The 19,375-nt window shown below is 43.1% G+C and overlaps 1 protein-coding gene and 1 pseudogene across 1 annotated transcript in view; one reads left to right on the plus strand and one right to left on the minus strand.

Moving 5' to 3' along the window:
* Positions 1–6,700, minus strand: part of EIF2AK3 (eukaryotic translation initiation factor 2 alpha kinase 3) — a 66,103-nt gene extending 59,403 nt beyond the window's left edge. The window contains exon 1 of the mRNA XM_004742382.3: positions 6,199–6,700. The gene's annotated coding sequence lies outside the window, so the exon portion shown is untranslated. The remainder of the gene's footprint in view (positions 1–6,198) is intronic.
* Positions 6,701–15,829: 9,129 nt separating this feature from the next.
* Positions 15,830–17,624, plus strand: LOC101671581 (annotated as a pseudogene).
* The last annotated feature ends 1,751 nt before the right edge of the window (positions 17,625–19,375 follow it).

Consider the following 19,375-nt stretch of genomic DNA (forward strand, 5'->3'; position numbering starts at 1 on the left):
CACACACATTTCTTAAATTTTCAACAAAGTTCCTTTTTAATTTATCCTTTATCTCACATCTTAAACAATTTCATTTTGACCAATAAACATTATTTCTAATGAACTCCCCCATTTCTAGAGAAAATATTTATGTACCAATCAAAATACTGAAGATTTCTGAGAAGACATAGCTAAGATTACTATATTAAGTTCGATATAATTCTAGTTCAAAGCCAAGAAACTTGACTGTTTTATTAGCCTTCTCCTCACTGGATATCCAATTCGTTCAGTTATTTAAAAATACTAACAATCTCATGGATCCCCAATTGTACCTTTGCAGATCCACAGATGTCCAGGAGCCCTGGCTTAGAAATCACTGCTCTGGGCTCTGCTGCCTAGACTGGCCTTGACACTTGACATTTAAGGACTCACTCACTTGATACTTCCATTGTCTTTACTCTCAAACTACTCCTATGTCACTCACTACCCATTCTCGTGTAGTTAATTCTTTAACACAATGATCTCCCTGTCAGACTTAGGGCTCAAGGGCTAGCTCAGCGGCCCATTTATCTACTTAAGGCACCAAACAGTGCCTAGTCCCTAAACGAAGTGCAATAAATGTTTGTTGAATGAAAATGAAACATCTTAGTAGGGCAGACACTATGATACATATAAAACAAAAACAAAACAGAAGCTGAGAAAGATGTGAAAAGATGTGACTTGCTCAAGTCATGCACCAAATAAGAGGTTTTAGACAGAAGCATGAATTTAGGTTTTTAAACCTCTATCATTCTGTTAACAGTAAGTTAAGTAGTGACTACTATATTACTATAATGTGCAGCTTTTGTTCATTCTCATCAAGAAGCCATTTATCCTGTTACTGCTCTGATTTACCCTCAACCGAACAGAAATGACCTTATGCCAATGAAGATCCTATTTTTAAAAAATTGTTCACTCTGACTTAAGTCACCCAGAATACCTGCTTATTTACAATTAAGTTTATCAAGAGTCTGAGAAGTAGATGCTGAATTCTTTGATACAATAATTCTAAAGGAGGCTTACTACTTGTAAAAATTTCCCATGTGAAAGAGAAGCAGGTGACAGGAGAACATTACAGTGAGTGAATAGTTTCTACATTAATAACTGCTTATTTTTAAATTTCTCATTTTCGTTCTTTGGAGAGAGGTGGAGAGGGAAAAAAGCTCTAGAAAATTAAAAATGTGATTTAGTTAAACCCGCTTTTTGATTGATGTAGCCAAGAATCCTCCATCTAAACACATGCTGTTAGTCAAGAAAGCATATGTTCTTGTTCAAAAACCAACTAGTACTAATTGGACTGTACTTCTCAGTCCTCACCTACTAAGTAAATCTTCAAATCAAACTTCCTTTATTTAAACATATCACAAGACTAGCCCTGCCCCAAATCAAAACAAACATGTCAAATACTACCAAATAGACTGTGTAACTTTGACATATCAGCTATACCTTAAAGAAATACCATTTAAGTTTTCAATGTTATAGACAACCTGAGCAACATATATTCTTTCTCTATCAGATTAAAACAATTTTGGACACACATTTTCAACTTTGTTCTAGGAAAGATTTTTAATCAAAATGGTCATTTGCAAACAGAACAGTGTGAAAAAATAAAAAACAAAGTTAACCCCCCACACACACATTTAGTTCTGTAACTTACAAGTTCTCCTCCCTGTATTTTAAAATAATTTGTTGCAAAAATGTTCAGTAGCTTTTCTCTCACAAAAAGAGGAAAAAATCAGATGAAAGTTCTCAGGCAGTATTTAAGAAGTGAAGAGGTGTGTTGGAGCTACAGCTCACAGCAGCTGATGAAGACCAAGTCCCTTTCTGCAAAATGCCTAGGTGTGTAAAGGCTTCAGAGTTGGAATAAAGAAAGGAGTCTCCTCAGTCCTCTCACATATCATATCTAGAGCCCAGGTGTCAATAAAGCTAAAAAGACAACTGTAGACAGGAAGGATAATTCATTACTTGCCTCAAGGTTTATTTTGGCTTACAAATTGCCTTGAAAGTTATCCATAAGTTCTTCTTTTTTTTAAATTAATTTTTTGAAAGATTTTACTTATTTATTTGACAGAGATCACAAGTAGGCAGAGAGGCAGGTGGGGTGGGGGTGGGTGGGGGAAGCAAGCTCCCTGCTGAGCAGAGAGCCCAATGATGCTGATGTGGGGCTTGATCCCAGGACCCTGATCATGACCTGAGCCAAAGGCAGAAGCTTAACCCACCGAGTCACCCAGGAGCCCCCTGATTCTTCTTTAAATGTGATTTCTAGTTAACTTTAAAAGTCGGGGTCAGAAAAGTGAGCAGTACTGGGACCAGATGACTGAGTTCTCTTTCAACACTGTATGCTGAAATTCTATTATTCAATGGGTATATTAGCTTAAACAAACAAACAAAAAAAGCCTAATTACGAATCTGAGAATCTGAGGGTGACCAGATTCCATACCACGACTCACAGCCAATCAGTTTGTGAAAGGATAGACAGGAGAGAGAAATAAATGAAATCATCTTACATTTGCAAAACATTTTCATGTTATCTCATTAAATACAAAGAATTCAGTTCACAGATGACAAATTAAAGAAACAGCACAGATTAACATTAAATTTAGTAACACTGTTGTTAGAGGGAAATTAGAAGGAGGGCAGGGGGAGGTAGAAATAGGTTACAAATTAGTGTGACAGTTAAGATAAAATTAGTTCTTTACTACTCCTGAGGTCATCAGAGGCAGTCACTATGAAGATGCCCACCCCATAACCCCAAGTAACACTTAGCAATTTGCCAGTCTGCGTTGGAGTCAGGAAACAGGGAATTCTTAACTATGCCAATGTGCACAAATCTAGCAGTGAGGCGAGATTGCAACTTTCTTCCCAGCTTTCCTTAGGGAGCATCCCATTTAAATTTCAACTAAATGTAAAGTTCAACAGAAGCACTGACAAGGCCGCTATCAGAAAAAACAAGTTTATTTTAGCTACTTTTTAAAGAAAAAAATGTTTATTCACTCATTCCCATGCTCTTGATATGTAGAGAAAAGAAGTTAGGATAAAACCAATGAAAACTCCATCAAGGGAAGAAAAATGAATCAGAAAGTCTATATTGCTTCCTGGGCATCAAAAGACAACATGCAAAAAGAGCGACCTTAATTCCCCACCTCCCTCTTTTTAAAACAGTTTTGCAAGTACCATAGTTCTTCACAGCTGTTTGTGAGAAATGCTTGGTTAATTCATGTCTGTTCCCCTAATCCTCTTCCTTTAAACAAACAGGATACTGGTCTGTTATTATGGAACACTGACAGTTTCTGGTTTTTCACTTTTTTAAAGAGCACTTAGGAAGAAGTTTTATAAACTTTGCATATTGATCTTTTGTTGATACTATCAATTTACTTATCCAAGGCTTCTCAAACTTTCCACACTATCTCAAGCTACCAGGCACACCCCTAAACACGGGCCTATCTCTTCTTAGAGAATTCTGTTAGCAGAAGATCATTTACGCTCTGCCAGGCCCAACTCTTCTATTTTCACTCTCATTTCTGAAGAGGAAGTAGTCCTCTTGCTTGCCAAGGAGATCCTCTTCAACTACCTCCACTCCCTCCTCCATTCCTTTCTTTTTCAACGTGTCTATGCAGGCTCCTTCCTCTGAATGTATACACCTGTCTGCTGTCAGGCTGAATAGGGCCGAAGGAGGAAGTGGGGCTTTAGAAGGAAGAATCCTTACCATCTTACAATCTGAGGGCTCTCTGCTGCTTGACTTGAATTCTTACGTATGCTCACCTCCAAATCCCTCCTCGTTCTTCTCAGCCCTCACCCAACACCTCCAATCCCGCCAGCTGGATTTCTGTCTCCTCTGCTGGCTCATCTTCTCTAAAATTTAAGGCATTCATTAAGGTCTCATCATGAGCCTTCTCTTTCTCACACGTTCACCTCCTTACCCTGACCCCCCTCCAACTACAGTCGGTCTCTTCTACCTGCCTCCCAAATTTCTCCCTCTGGATGGCCTGCCTGTACCTTCAAGTCACGTGTCCAACAAGGAGCCCATGACCTTTTCTTTCCTGCTCTCCTCAATCTCCCCGCTTTCCCATGTGTGCTCCCATCTTCTGACCATCCCAGCTCAATCTGTGGATGGGGGCGTCACTGAGGAGGAATCAGTTCATTTGCTAAGAACCAAGATTCTGCCTCAAATCTTTCAAATCTCTCCTGTCTGTTCTAGACCCACTTAACAACAAACTGTAATCAGACCTTGCACCTTGCATTCAAAATACCCTACACAACACTTCTCAAACAATAACTCTCAAACTGTCACGTGCCTGGGAATCATCTGGTAATCCTGTCAAAATGCATATACTCCTTCAGTGGGTCTGGGGCTCGCTGGCTTCTGATTTCTAACACGTCCCAGGTGATGACGATGCTACTGGTGTGAAGACTCGACACATACGATCTGGTCCTAACCTATTGTTCTAGTTTCATCTTCCACAACTCCCTGCCCAACACACATGTGCATGTCTGTATCTCCCTCACATACACAGAGCACACACATGCACACACATGCACACTCACACAGAGGAATACAAACAAAAATGTTCCCTAAACATACTTTCTAGCTTCTGTGCCTCTCTTGCTGTTTCTTCAAATCCAGTGTCTGCTCATTATGATCCTACTCACATTTCACAAACCAACTCGCTCTGCCACAGCCTTCTCTTCCCTTTTTTACCTACTTTACCGCAGACCCCACCCATGGAACACCACAAAAACCTTGGGACAGTCAGGGCACTTCATTTGCATTACTTCTGCTCTGTCCTGTCCTTATGGGTCTCTTCAGTCAATCCTCACTGCTAGGGAACACCCTCCTCCTGGAAGGCAGGGACGTCTGCCTAACCTTTGTTAACCCTGGGGCATCTTGTGGGTTGTCTGTGCCAGTAAGTTCCTGTGGCGGGTGGGTCTGTACTCCAAGAAAAATGAAACATCTCACTTTACTTCATGTAACATACTTCCAGCAGGGGCTTCAGACACTTAAGATAAACAAAAACACTCTTCCAGGAATGTTAATCCCTTAGCAAAATCTATGAAAATATTGTCAAATATGTGCTACTTAAAGCGAAAAAAAAATCTACACATAAGCATTCATACAGTGCCTAGAAAATTTTGGTACTTGTCCAATTTTAGTAGTCACCAGGTATATAGATCAAGGTTCTGATATTTAACTGAAAATCAAATCTAACTTGTTGGGATCTAGCAATTGCTACATTATAAATTTACAATACGTTCTAATCCAGATTCTAGCCCACTCTGGTTTAATTTACCGAATGCTCCTTCTATCCCCCCATTTGTTAGATGGGACATCACTTTCTCTCCAGTTGTGCTGAGATTAACTGCCTGCAAAATACTTTAGCATTAAAAATACCTTACATTTGTGTCCAGATTTTGAAAAGTGTTTAAAAACACGTACCTTGCAGTAACATTTTAAGGAGGCTAAGCAAACTAACCAAGACAACCCTATTTTAAATGTCTAGGTACCTTAAGCCCTCTAAATATCAAAGAACTGCCAAAATTCAAGACCTACTAGCAGCTCTTAAACTTCAGTGCGTTCAAGAACTGCCTGGGGTGCTTGTTAAACTTGCAGATTTCAGGTTCTTGCCCCAAGAAAGTCTAATTCAGTACCACTGGGGTGGGGCCTAAAACACTGTACAGTTAACCAGCACCCCAAGGCGATTCTGATGGAGATGTTCTGCAGATCTCCGTTCGAGAAATACTGACCTCACCCCCGGTCCAGGGGCCACTACAGGGTTGAAAGGTTGAAATGGAAATGTAGAAATGTCACAGTAAAGTCCCTTTCCCAAACTGATGTCAACCCAGCAGAGATACGAATGACTCATGGAAGAAGGAAAACGGGAGGGAGTCCTTGCAACACGAATAAAGTTCGAAAACCAAAAAAAGAGGGAAAGTGACGTTTCTTTCCCGCCTTTGCGCTCCATTCTCTGAGCATCCACCCTCCGGACACATTTGAATATGCTGCTTTTGCCTGCGAGCAAGGACCGGAGAAAAGGCCCATCGCTGGCCCGGGGGATGGGAACGCGGCCCCGCGCTTGCTCCCGGGTCACCAGCTGTCCATCCTCTGAGAGAGACCACAGCAGAGGGGGAGGACCCCGAACCCCAGGTCCTCCGCGGCACACGTGCCGTAAACAAGTGGCTCACCTGCCGCGCGGTCGTAGCTCGGCCTCGTCGTCGGGTTCGGGGTCCCGCGGCTCCTGCTCCACCGCGGCCGCCGGCACAGCTTCCGCGTCCTCCACCGTCACTTCGGCCGTAGTCACGGCCCCGGCCGCCGGCACCCGCGCTGCAGAAGTGGGAGCGGCCGCTGCCCCCAGGCCGAACGCCGTCTCTGCCTTCGTCGCGGGTAGGTCGGAGGCGCGCCCCGCGGCCACGGCGCCCGCAGCCAGTCCCAGCAGCAGCAGCAGCACAGCAACAGCGCCCGCGCGAGCGTCCCCGGGCGGGTGGCGCGCTCCATCAGCGTCCCGCCCCGCGTGTGAGCATGGAGGTGCAGCCGCCCGCGCCTGCCCCTCTCGCTGCTGGAAGCGCCTGACCAGGACGAGGACGCGCTGGGCACCCTGCCGCCGCCCCGACGGCCTGGACAGCTTAGCGGAGCTCCACCGGCCACGTCTTAGCCCGGCCTCCGCCACCGCCACCTGAGTGACAGCCTCCCTCAGTCATCTCCCATTGAACAAACTTTCCGCGCGTCTCCCCCGTGATTGGCCGCGGCCACCGTCACTCTGGATTCCTAGGCTAGTCCTCTTGGAGAAGGTGGGCTTTCCCCGGATGTCAACATCACGCCTGCCAATCAAATCGTATTGCCGTCTCCCGAGGCTCGGCCCTCTTCCGGACGCGCTTACCAATGAGAATCGCCCCTCCCCTCAATCCCCTCTCCTGATTGGTAGGCTCCGCTGCCCGAATTACATTTCCCTGGAGCAGACTGGTCATCGCTGCGGTTGGCCTCGCCCCTAAAAAATGAGGCGCTAGAGAAGACTCGAAGATCATTGGTAGAAGTGGATGCCCCTCCAAAGGTCTGAGGTAACTTCTTCTTGATTGGTTGGAAGCGGCACTTAATACGTGGCCGAATCTGACTGTGGAAGTGGATGATCCCAGATGAAAGCGGGAGTAGGAGGCGAGTCCCTGGTGGCCGGGAGGCGGCCGACCTTAAAGGAGCTGCCACTGTGGTTCTTCTAAAGCCAGCTCTGTTTGGAAAGGCAAAAGCGAAGCAGGAAACATAAGTGACGGTCCGGGAGGTGTGGTCCCCAGAAGTGGAAGAGACAGGGCGGGCCCAGGAGAGTATCGTGCGTGTGGCCACGCTGGGGCTGAAATTGCAGCCTGCTGGAGATGTCGGGGACCCACGGAGGATGCCTGTACCTGACACGCCCCCTTCCTCGTTACCAAGGGGAAGGAGCCCGGGCCCAGTGCCTTGCCCTCCCTTGTCCGAAGTCACACGCCTCGTGCTCCTGGCTCCCCGACTTGATCCAAGCCTTCCGACCCTGGTCTGGCTTTGCGCCTCACCATAGGGCTCTGACGAAGGCGAGATCAAACTGCAAAAGGCCAAACTGCAGAAAATTTGAATGTTCAACTAAGGCATTGGGACTCTTCATACAGCAGTTAGAGACCCTGAAAATTTTTGAGATGAATGAAACAGCAAAATGCGTCCTTCGGCAATGCGTTCAGAAGAATAACACCAAAGATGAGGAAGCTAGCTGGGAGAGCATTGCCTCATCAAAACTGGAGATTTTTTTTTAGAAGTCACTGACGTACAAACAGGCTCTGATCTCCTCCTCCGAAAGCAAAACAAACAAAAGCCCCACTTCCTCCTGCACATCCTACCACATCTCCCTTCTCGTCAGAACAGCAAAACTCTCCGGTGTTCTAGTGTCACTGTCGTCGATTCCTCATCTCTCCCTCTCGAGCACACTACAGTCGGGCTTTCAAGTTCACAATTCCACCAAAACTGCTCTCACTGAGGCCACCATTGCTGAAAAGACAATTCTGTTGTCATCTTTTCAGCTATATTTACCCCAGTAACTCAGTCTTCCCTGCGAAAATATATTTCCCTGGTTTTCCTGCCCCATGGGCCAGGTCATAACCTTCCTTAGGCATCATTTTAACTGAATTACCTTAAAGGTTATCTACAAATACAGTTACATCCAGAGGTACTGGGGGGGGGGCGGTTAAGGACTTCATAGGAATTTGGAAATGGGGGAGGGTACTCAGTTCCGCCTCTAACAACCAGATATCTTCACTTCTGTCAAGGTTCTGTTACATTCCCAGTGAAGCCTCTCCTGACTACCTTTTTTTTTTTTTAAGATTTTACTTATTTGACAGAGATCACAAGTAGGTAGAGAGGCAGGCAGAGAGAGAAGGGGAAGCTCTCTGCTGAGCAGAGAGCGGGATGTGGGGCTTGATCCCAGGACCCTGAGATCATGACCTGAGCCGAAGACAAAGGCTTTAACCCACTGAGCCACCCAGGTGCCCCCTGACTACCCTTTTTAAAACTGAAACATGTCCTACATGTCACTTCTTAGTTCATTCAACAGGACAGAGGGGAAAGAGACAAATGGAAGGGAAGATTGCAGTTGCTGTAGATCGAAGGAGATGACTAAGGAAGCAAGATTCCAGAGTATCAGGGGAAACAGAGGCATGTCTTTCATGTTGAAAGTTGAAGAAGTACCCCTACAGAATAGCTTACCTTTTTTTTTTTTTAAAGATTTTATTTACTTATTTGTCAGGGAGAGAAAGAGCACAAGTAGAGGGGAGCAACAGGCAGAGGGAGAGGCAAGCAGAGGGAGAAGCAGGCTCCCCGCTGAGCGACGAGCCAGATGGGGGACTCCAGGACCCGAAGGCAAATGCCCAGCCAACTGAGCCACCCAGGCGTCCCAAGAACAACTTACTTTGAAAGAAAATATAGGTGAGAGAGTTCAAACTAGCTGATCATGATTTACTCAATAAAACAGAAAACAAGATTTCCTGCCAAAGTGATATTTAATGGATAATATAAGAAAGGTGTCAAAAAAATTAACAGGAGCTGAAAAACGATTATTGACTATTTGTAATGATCCATTTGAAATTAGCTAGTGTATATATGTTAGTGAACGTAGTCTTCATGTTTTTTTAACTTTTTTAAAAAAATGATCATGGCATGAACAGTAATCTGAGCTAATGAGTTAGGAGTCTGCTTGTCACCTGCAATCGATGTCAAAGTTGTGTTCATTTATTTATTCATTACCACTTAGCAAGTACCATATGAATAAGGATGTTAACAAAAGAGGCATGGTCCCTGCCTTTCTGGAGCTTAACATTTTCTCTAGTTAAGGAGACTGACACTGTTTTAATAATTACATATATATTTATATTTTGAAAACAAAATAAATGCCATGAGGAAAAGGCACAGGCAGAAGAGTTCGGTGGTGGAAAATGCCAGTAAGGACAATCAAGGTTTATACTCTGAAAAAAACATGCGAATATTTCCATTTTGGAAAAAGAAGAGTCATAATCATGAGTCATGGTCAGCTGACTAGGAAAAATAACTTGAAGGGGGGAAGAGAGAACCTGCCAGTTTGGGGACAACACGGAGAGTCATGGTGGCTGCATGGGAGCCATGGACTATGAGTGTGAGTTCCTCAGGGAAATTTAGGAGTAGTTGGAACCAGGTAAGATAGCTGATCAATGAGCCTGAGCCGGGAAAAGAAATTGGTGCTTAGGTATCTGAGCCAGTGTTGCCATGGTTAGAATTGAGATTCTAAAACTGAGCATGGTCCGGAAGTAAGCAAAAGAGGTCAGTGATTTCAAATCACAAGACAGTCTATTAGCAGAGAAAGTCTATACCTGGTGCTGTCTGAATTTGCTCTCTGTCAAGAGTTTTCCTCAAAGCCCCAGTAAGGGACTTCTGCTTAACTTTCACAGGCCAAGACCATGTCAAATAGTCATCTGGAGCTAAAAAGGAGGCATACTGCCACTCTGAACAAAACTAGGGCTCTGCTGGTGAGGATGAGGGAAAGAATTTGTAATCCACACTATTGCAGTTTAATACATGTACTTGTAGAAAGTGCCTGCCTGAATAAGTTTCAGCAGAGGTACATATCAGACAAGGTAACGGAACATTCCCACCATGCTTGAGAGCTTCCTTGTATCTCCTCACAGGTCCTTCTTCCACTCCAGGCCCTGGGTAGTCACTGATCTGTCTTTTGTCATAATAGATTTTCTAGAATTTTTAATGTAATTGTACAGTTAGACACTGTGTCTGGTTTCTTTCACTTCATATAATGTTTTAAAAATCGTTCATGTTCTTATATGTATCAACACTTTCTTCATTTTTATTGCTGAATTGTATTCCATTGCCGGTTGGTATACATTGGGATATTTCCAATTTGGGACTGTCGAGGGTAAAGCTTCTATGAACCTGCATATTCAAGTCTCTATGTAGGTATAGGTTTTTATTTCTTTTGAGTAAAGTGGAATTATTGGCTCATTTGGTTGATGTATGTTAACTTTATCTGAATCCGTCAAGCAGTATTTGTGCTCTGCCTAGATCAATCAATCCCCACATGAAGAGTGTGAGAGTATAAATTTCTGTTGTTTTAAGCCTTGCATTTGGGGATGGTTTCTTTCTTTCTTTCTTTCTTTCTTTCTTTCTTTCTTTCTTTCTTTCTTTCTTTCTTTCTTTTTTTAAAAAGATTTTATTTACTTATTTGACAGAGAGAGAGAGTTCACAAGTAGGCAGAGAGGCAGGTGGGCCTGGGGGTGGGGCGAGGAGCAGGCTCCCTGCTAAGCAGAGAGCCCAGGGCTCGATCCCAGGACCATGAGACATGACCTGAGCCGAAGGCAGAGGCTTAACCCACTGAGCCACCCAAGCGCCCTGGGGATGCTTTCTTACACAGCATTATTAAGACAATAGTCAATTGTCATACAGTGGTATGTTTCACTGTGTGCCAAACTGTTGGGTGCCTACCCATATAAATTCTTTCCTTTGTAAAAGCTTTGAATTGCAATCATACCTAAAAAAGAGATGTAACTCTCCAATAAGGCAAACTGTGTTCTAAAGTGATTTCATTTCATACCCCTGCCAGTGGTGTCTGAAAGTTCAAGTTGTTTCATATCCTCAACGCAAATTTAATATTGTTAGTCTTTTAATTTTTGCTTTTCTAGTAAGTATGTGGAGGTATTTCACTGTGGTTTTGGTTTGTATTTCCGTGATGACTAATGATTTTGACCTTCCTTTGATGTGCTTGTGTAACATTTATACTTATATGGAACTCATACCCTTCACCTGGGGGGTGGGGGTCGGTCTAGCCAGAACACGTCTTTTTTTTTAAGAGAGAGAGAGAGAGAGCATGGGCGGCGGGCAAAGGGAGAGAGAAAGAATTTTTTTTTAAGATTTTATTTCATTATTATTTAGAGAGCAAGCAGAGGAGGGGCCAGGAAAAGAGGGAGAGAGAGTCTCAAGCAGGCTCTACACTCAGAGCAGAGCCTGACTGGGGGCTCAATCCCATGACCCTGAGATGACCTGAGCCAAAACCAAGAATTGGACACTTAACCACCTGAGCTACCCAGACCCACAGAACACATCTTTCATATGGCAATGGCAGAAACACAAGAAAGATGATTGGAAGTTTATAGGGCCTCTGAAAACTGGAGTCCGAACTGCAGTATTGCCACTTCTGCTCAGATTCCATGGGCTCAGATTCCAAGGTGAGCATATGACCAGGCCCAATATCAACGAAGCAGGAAAATATGTCTTGCCACTAGTGAGAGAAAGTGCAAAATCACATGACAAAGGTCATGGGTATAGGATTTCAGAGAGCAAAATTTCAATCTAGCCCAAGTGCTATGAGAGTAATCAATTATATCTGTGCCTGAGCCTAGCATGAATAATTCACTTCAAAGCAGTATATACAATGGGATCACTCCATGGCTTTTAGAACAGCTCTTGGAGAAGAAAGGAGCAAGGGCTGGTGAGGACATAGAGCAGTTGGAACTCTCATACATTGCTGGCCTGGATGTAAAATGATAAAATTGTTTTGGAAACACTTTGGCTGCTTTTTACACAATTAGACATACACTTACCATATGACCTCACAGCCCCATTCCTAGGTTTTTACCCAAGAGAAAGGAAAGCATATGTTCCCACAAAGACCTATATGAGAATGTGTATAACAGCTTTCCCCGTAATTGCCCAGACTGGAAACACTGATGTCAACTAGTGAATGGAGAAGCAAATGGATGGACAGCCTTGTGATGGAACACTACTTAGCAATAAAGAAGAGCATCACACATGCATATTTCAAACCCCTGCTTTCATATGTCTGATAATATCCCTGTAGCCAAAGTATGCCACACAACCACGTCCAAAGTGGAAGGGCAGGAAGCAGAGCCATCACAGTAAGAGACCACGGCTATAGTGGGCATGGGTATTACTACCACAGGAGAGAGAAGACCAGACTTCAGTCGACCACACCTATGATGCGTTACTTGTTCCCTTTTCTGGGTGACTGAGTCTACAGAAGTGCCTTAAGGCTTCACCAGGATGGTGAATTTACACAGTTGGGTCTAGTCTTGGATGGATATAGATAATCCTTTCTGGTGCCCCTGGAGATCTCTCTAAAAGTGGGATCTACAGGCGTGTATGCATAAATGTAGGAACAAATCCCTACATATATACCCACACATGTGCTACGTGTGTGTGTGTACATGTCCAGTTATATGTGGCTTTCCTTCAAAAGAAGCTGAATCTCAGAGATTTTCAGAGGCTAAACTCTTAAGTAGAAAATGGATTTTTTCCTAACTGTTCCATAAATTGCAAAGAATCCTATTTCATGATGATATTAAGATTTTACATTATGCTGAGTAATATCAGTGCCTTTTCTTCAGTCTTACCTTTTCATGATCAAATCCCGGTGGGTCTGCAAGAACAGGAAAGCAGCCAGCATTTCCTTAAATGCATGAAGACCGCTGCACTGGAACATTCTTACTCAAGGGCTTCATTGCCTTTATTTTCTATCTGAAGGAAAGGAAGAAGGTAGTTTTAGTCTCCCAGTTGTATGTAATTCTTTCAATTTAAGACAAAATAGAGACATTAATCAGCACTAATTTTGGAATGCCAAGTAACTTGCTGTGTTCTCTGGGACAATCTGCTTCTTCCCGAATCTCAGTGTCTTCTGCGGTCATTTGTCCCAGACGCTCTTCTGTTAATTGCCCCAGGGGCTTTCTTTGGTCCCTTATACCAGGGACTCTCTTTGGTCACTTGGTTTCATTTTCCTATGATGTTATGCCTCTTTTTTCTATAGAGAATATTTATATAACATTACATGGAAAATATATATATATAGGGACGCCCGAGTGGCTCAGTCGTTAAATATCTGCCTTCGGCTCAGGTCATGATCCCGGGATCCTGGGACCTAGCCCCACATTGGGCTCCTTGCTAAGTGGGGTGTCTTCTTCCTCTCCTGCTCCCCCTGCTTATTCTCTCTCTCTCTCTCTCAAATAAAGAAATCTTTAAAAATATCTAAACAACCGGGTAACAATAAGTAAAGACAAATGCAAGTATCTCTTTATATCCCTAGTCATAGCTAAAATTATTTCTCTCATGGGCCCATCAATATATTCTTAATGGTCAGCAAGTACAGAATAAAATATTTTAAATTTTGTGTTTCTATTTGAGTGATAATTTTTTTTAAAGATTTATTTTATTTATTTTGGGGTGTGGGGAAGGACAGATGGAGACAGGCAATCTCAAGACCGGGAGATCATAACCTGAGCTGAAACCAAGAGCTGGATGTTTAACCGACCGTGTCACCCACGTGCCCCTGGATGATAATTTTTTAAATAAAAATTAAATATAATTATTGCCTCATCTGGCTAAACCTCTTTGACATTTCAGGCCCAAGTTTGCATCTGTGTTTATTGAATTAGCATGAATTTTAATTCTCATAAGCAACAGAAAAAAAAATAAGCTGCATTTTATATATGAAAGATTCATTCATATCAAAAAACAAAAGCCATGGTTCCTCTGAGAACAAGTGTTCTACATGGCTCAAATAAAGAAAAGTGGTGGGAGAGTCAGATCCTCACACTACACATAATTTTATGAGGCAACCAGACTGAAAACTGTATCTTAGCTGACAATATTTGAGTAACTGCTTCCAGCTCTGATGTAAGAGCTGCTTTTAGACCAAATATCTCACTGAGAATGATGGTAAATTCGATTAAAAAAAAAAAACAACTTTGAAGGTATCGGAAAGCAACCAAGGCATTTAGGATCCAAAGGGCTAAGAATAGGAAAGAAAGAAAATGTAATGAGATCGGGATAACATTCTCTATCATTCCCTGCCTGAGACATTTGCTGAATTATAAGCAAAAAGTGCAGGGCCTAAAACCCAAGCAGAGAGGTGCTTCTCAGGGAGCTTTGAGGAGTCTCTGGGCTACCAGAACAAAATGTGGAGTTCAAGGCTAGCAAGAGAGCCAGGATTGGAAATGTTCCCATCCCGGAGAAAAGAGAAATATTGAAAAGTGAGCTGATGTTCCAACTCCTTTCCCCACCAAGGAATTTGCTGATTCCTTAGCCGTGCACCATGCAGGGAAGAGATCAGGAGTCCAAGCAGAAAAAAGCAGATAACAGGCTGATAAATGAAACAATCTCATTGGGCTGGAGAGTCAAAAAGTAGAAGTCAAGACCCAGCAGGGAGTTGGAGCTCTGAAAAACATTTCCAGGTGAGTCTCTAGACACACTATGAAGGGAAATGAGGACAAAGTAGAAATAAATTTGCCTTAAAAAAACCAGCCTTCAAATACTGTATTCCCTAATTGGATGAGGGTGATCTGCCCCTACTCTTCTGCCAGAAGAAAGTGTAATTATCTCTGGAGAAAGAAAACATTATATAGAGCTGCTACAATTAGTCGTACACAGTGTTTAGCATTTGAACAAAAATCTACAAGTTATGTCAGTAAATAGAACCAAGTGACAGATATTCAGAAGAAAAACACAGAAATAGATCAGATCCACAGGAAACTGAGATATTGATGATATCAGACACAGGCTATAAAATAATTAATATCCTAAGTGCTTGGCTTCTTCCATGTAATTTTGTGGTTGTAAATAGTTCATTTCTTTTTTAGCACTGGCTAATATTCCAAATGTCTGGATGGACCCCAGTTTGTTTAGCCATTCAACCACTGCAGGACATCTTGGTTGCTTCCTGGTTTTGGCAATCATGAATACAGCTGCTATTAATACCCATGTGCAAGTTCTTGAGTAGACACAGGTTTTGAACTCCATTGGGGAAAAGGTAAGAGTTTATTTAGTTTTGCAAGAAACCAGCAAACTGTCTTCCTAAGAGGCTGTATCATTTTGCATTCCCACCAGCAATGACCCAGAGTTTCTGCTGTTCCACATCCTTACCAGACTTTGGTATTGTCAGTGCTTTGGACTTTAGCTGCTGTAATAGATGTGTAATGGTATCTCATTTTAATTTGCATTAGGACATAATTTGCCTAAGGACACATAATTTGAGCATGTTTTTCTTTGCTTGTTTGCTTTCTATATATAGCAAATGGGTGTTTGTTCAGGTCTTTTGCCTGTTTTTTATTTTTTTATTAAGTTGTTCTTTATTTTAATTGTTGAGTTTTAAAACTTCTTTGTATATTTTGGATAACAGTCCTTTATCAGATATGTCTTTTGCAACTATTTTCTCCCAGTCTGTGGTAAAGTCAACTTTAAGGTAAGAAAGATTTCTAGAAATACAGGGGGACATTTTATAATCATACATAGATCAAAGTGCACTCTCTCTCTCCCAACATGGCAGCCCCAGTGAAAAACAAGAATAAGAATGGGAAGACTGTCTACCTAACAGACTTTCTGGTTGAGAATGCGGAACTGGTGGAGGAAGAACCTAGGTCTCTAAACCAGTAGACTGGGTTGATGAAACATATAACCTGGACGGAGATATTTCAGCCACTTGGCACAGTACCAATGACCATGGGTGTAGGATTCTTCCAATTGACCATTCTATCCTGCCCACTGTTCCATGGGCTGCTCAGGAACCCATTGTCAAGCACACCTATCTTCCCAAATATCCACCCTCACTGCTTTTCTAGGAAATGTGCCTTGTGCTGTGACAGAAGACTCTGTTAAGGAATTCTTTGGAAGGTTATATATCAGTGCAATACATTTGCCATGTGAACCCAGCAACCCAGAGAGGCTGAAAGATTTGGGTTATGCTAAGTTTGAGGACCTGAGTTGGATTTCCTTGCTAAGTGCCCTGAGCCTCAAATGAAGAGTCTCTAGGTAACAGGAGAATCTGAGTGGATCTTGCTCCTCAGACAGAGGCTGAAAGCAGGAATGATCATTCTTCTGGTGGAGATAGAAATCAGGATTCTGACAAAACAGATACACACTGGAGGGCCCATCCTGCTACAGACAGCTTTGATGACTGCCTTCCTAGAAGAGGCAATGATAGCTTTGGAGACATGTTCAAGATTGTGATTCTGGCCAATATCCTGATGGGCACTGAGATGTGGTACCATGATGGCCCACACCAGAATATGGATTGGTATGGGAGCTGGGATCACTGTGATGACTGAAGCAGTGGAGACTACCACAGAGGCTATGATTCCAGGATATGCAGTGACAGAGAGCATTTGGTAGCAGGTACCGTAAGGATAATGTCTATAGAGTAAAACAGATGAAAACAGATATGACAGAAGAAATGATAGGTCATGGAACTCTAGAGATGATATTCTCAAGATGATTATAGGCATGATGATAAAGGTGCCCCCAACAAACTGAGTCTAAAGCCTTGGAGTACTTCCAAGGAGGATGGTTCTTCTGCTAGCACCTCACAACCCATTCAAGTAGCCTGTCTATGGAGAGGCAAAGCTATTTGACACAGGTGCTAGAGAAGGAGAAGTAGAAGAGTAGCTACAGAAGGGACAGGGGGGTGTCAGCTGGATGAAGCAAAGCTAGAATGTCAGCCTCAGGAGAGATTCCAAGCTGGCAAGGTAAAGAAACTCAAGTAAGGGAATGGTTGAGGACAGGAAGTGAATCATCAGAGGCTGGGACCTCAGCCCCAGCTGGCAGAAGTGCACCAAGGAGACAGTGTGAGATGTCTCTAAAAAGCAAACACTCAATTAAGAAGAAGACTGTCACTCTCCAACTTTTAAATCTCCCAAACCCAAACAGCCTCTAAAGGTAATGCCAGCCCCTCCACCAAAGTAGAATACTTGGGTACAGTGAAGTTATAGTCATCCGTTGGATCTCAGAGCTCAGACACAGAGCAGCAACCCCCTGCAAGGGTGAGGTAGTTCCTGCTCAACCATCTGAGAAAGGACCAGCATGGAAAAATGAAAATTAAGTATGTGGGATGAATATACAAAAGGTCAAAGTGGGAACTCCAGCTGTGGTTCAGGATATGAGGGAAGAAGGACCACTGGAAAGAGTCACATAGGAAATATGGCAAAAGAGGTCAAGTCCTCCAATCTGAACCTGAGACGAAGAATCTGAAGAAAATATGGCCTCCAAGGTCAGTTCCAAGTCCAGGTCTGCAAGCAGGCATGCCGCTCTCTCAGTTGATAGTGGAGATAGAAATGAGTGAGAAGGTTACATGGAATAGGTCTCTACATCCTGTGCTTCCTCCTAGTCTCTCACCACCCTGGAACATTCAAGAGCAAATCAAACTTCTGTCTAGAAAAGATAAAATAAAACTTACCATTTCCTGGGGAGAAAAAAAGAAATAAAGGCTATCAATCTATTAGGATGATTTAATAGTTCTGAGACTGGGAGATTTTCTGGAACTTTTGTTTTAAAACAGGAAGTCCTGTGCACACTGGGATATGTTTGCCACCATTTACAGTCATAAAAGACCAGGGAGTCTGGGTGTCAAACTAAGCAGAGCTCGATCCCAGGACCCTGGGATCACGACCTGAGCCGAAGGCAGAGGCTTTAACCCACTGAGCCACCCAGGCACCCCACGTAATTTAAATTCTTAGGCTGTCACCAGCCCCATAAGCACTGAGACTGCATACTCAGAAAATAATCTTGTCCTCAGAAGCATACAGTGTTCATTTTATATGTTCCTAGGAAAATTGGTATCCCTATGGAGTTGGAGGAACTCCAACTATATGTATCCCCTTTTGCATTTTGCAGCCCTCAGTAGTTGGGGACACACATTTGGTGCTTATGGGATCCATGCAATGAAAAAATAAAATAGAGTGCAAGGAATACCCCAAATGGAAGGACCCTTCAATGTTTTAATGAAAAGAGTGGTTGGATAACTTTTGTTCCAGCAATCAGAGAATGGACGGAAGCTCTCTGGGTTCCATGTTTACCCTCTCTTGCATCTCCAGGGACCTACCTCTCACAGAGCATTGATTTCAGATAGCACTCTGTCAGCATTTTCAGGTACTTGTCACCAAGCATGGATAGCACCATGTGCAACGAGTGGTCATACATTTGGTCTCTTAACTCCCTCCAACTTGGCACAAGTCAGAGAGTTTTCAAAAAGGTGTTTATGTTCATCTTCAATGTTCTTTCTTACTTCACTCTAATTTGCTATAGTGAATCTATGTTACCTATGGGTTTTTGTTGCTGTTGTTGTATGTTTGTTTTTGTTTTTTGTTTTTCTAGAGAGAGAGAGGTTGGGTGGGGGGCAGAGGGAAAGGGAGAGAGAGGGAGAATCTCACATAGACTCCACTCCCAGCACAGGGCCCAACTTGGGGCTTGATCTCATAACCCTGAGATCATGACCTGAGTCGAAATCAAGAATCGGACACTTAACCAACTGGGCCACCCAGAGGCCCCTACCTGTGTATTTTTTAAGTTAAAGATAAGTTAGAACTTAAGGTCTCCTACAAGAATCCTTCCTTGACTCCTCCTTCACCTTCCCATGGTAGTTTTGGTTCCTTTAGTTTCCATGGAGCCTATACTCACCTCTAGTGCAGCATTTACTATAAGGTATTTTAATCACCTGTTTAATCACCTAGGTCCCCTTTAGACAGTGATTTCCTCAGGGCAGATGCTGTGCCTTTCATAACTGGATCTCTGGGGTTTTGCATGGAGACCGGTGCACAAAAGCTTTCATATTTCTACCTCCCCTAAGTGTCCTGCTTTTCACACCCAACTCAATCAACAACCCCACACCTAATCTCAAAGAGCCCAAAGACTTCTCCTCTTCAATTGGCTAACATGTCTTACTAAGCCCTGAGTACCCAACAATGTGCAATGAATAGGAGAAAATGAGGATTCCAGACAGACTTGATGGGCACACTATCTCAGGAATGCTAGAAGTTAAAGGCAGCAACTCAGGCATGTGATTTAGGTGAGCGCTATATCCATTCTTATGTTCAT

Source organism: Mustela putorius, unplaced genomic scaffold (assembly GCF_011764305.1).
Source record: "Mustela putorius furo isolate JIRA1106 unplaced genomic scaffold, ASM1176430v1.1 tig00000281_pilon_pilon_pilon, whole genome shotgun sequence".
NCBI classification, from domain to species: Eukaryota; Metazoa; Chordata; class Mammalia; order Carnivora; family Mustelidae; genus Mustela; species Mustela putorius.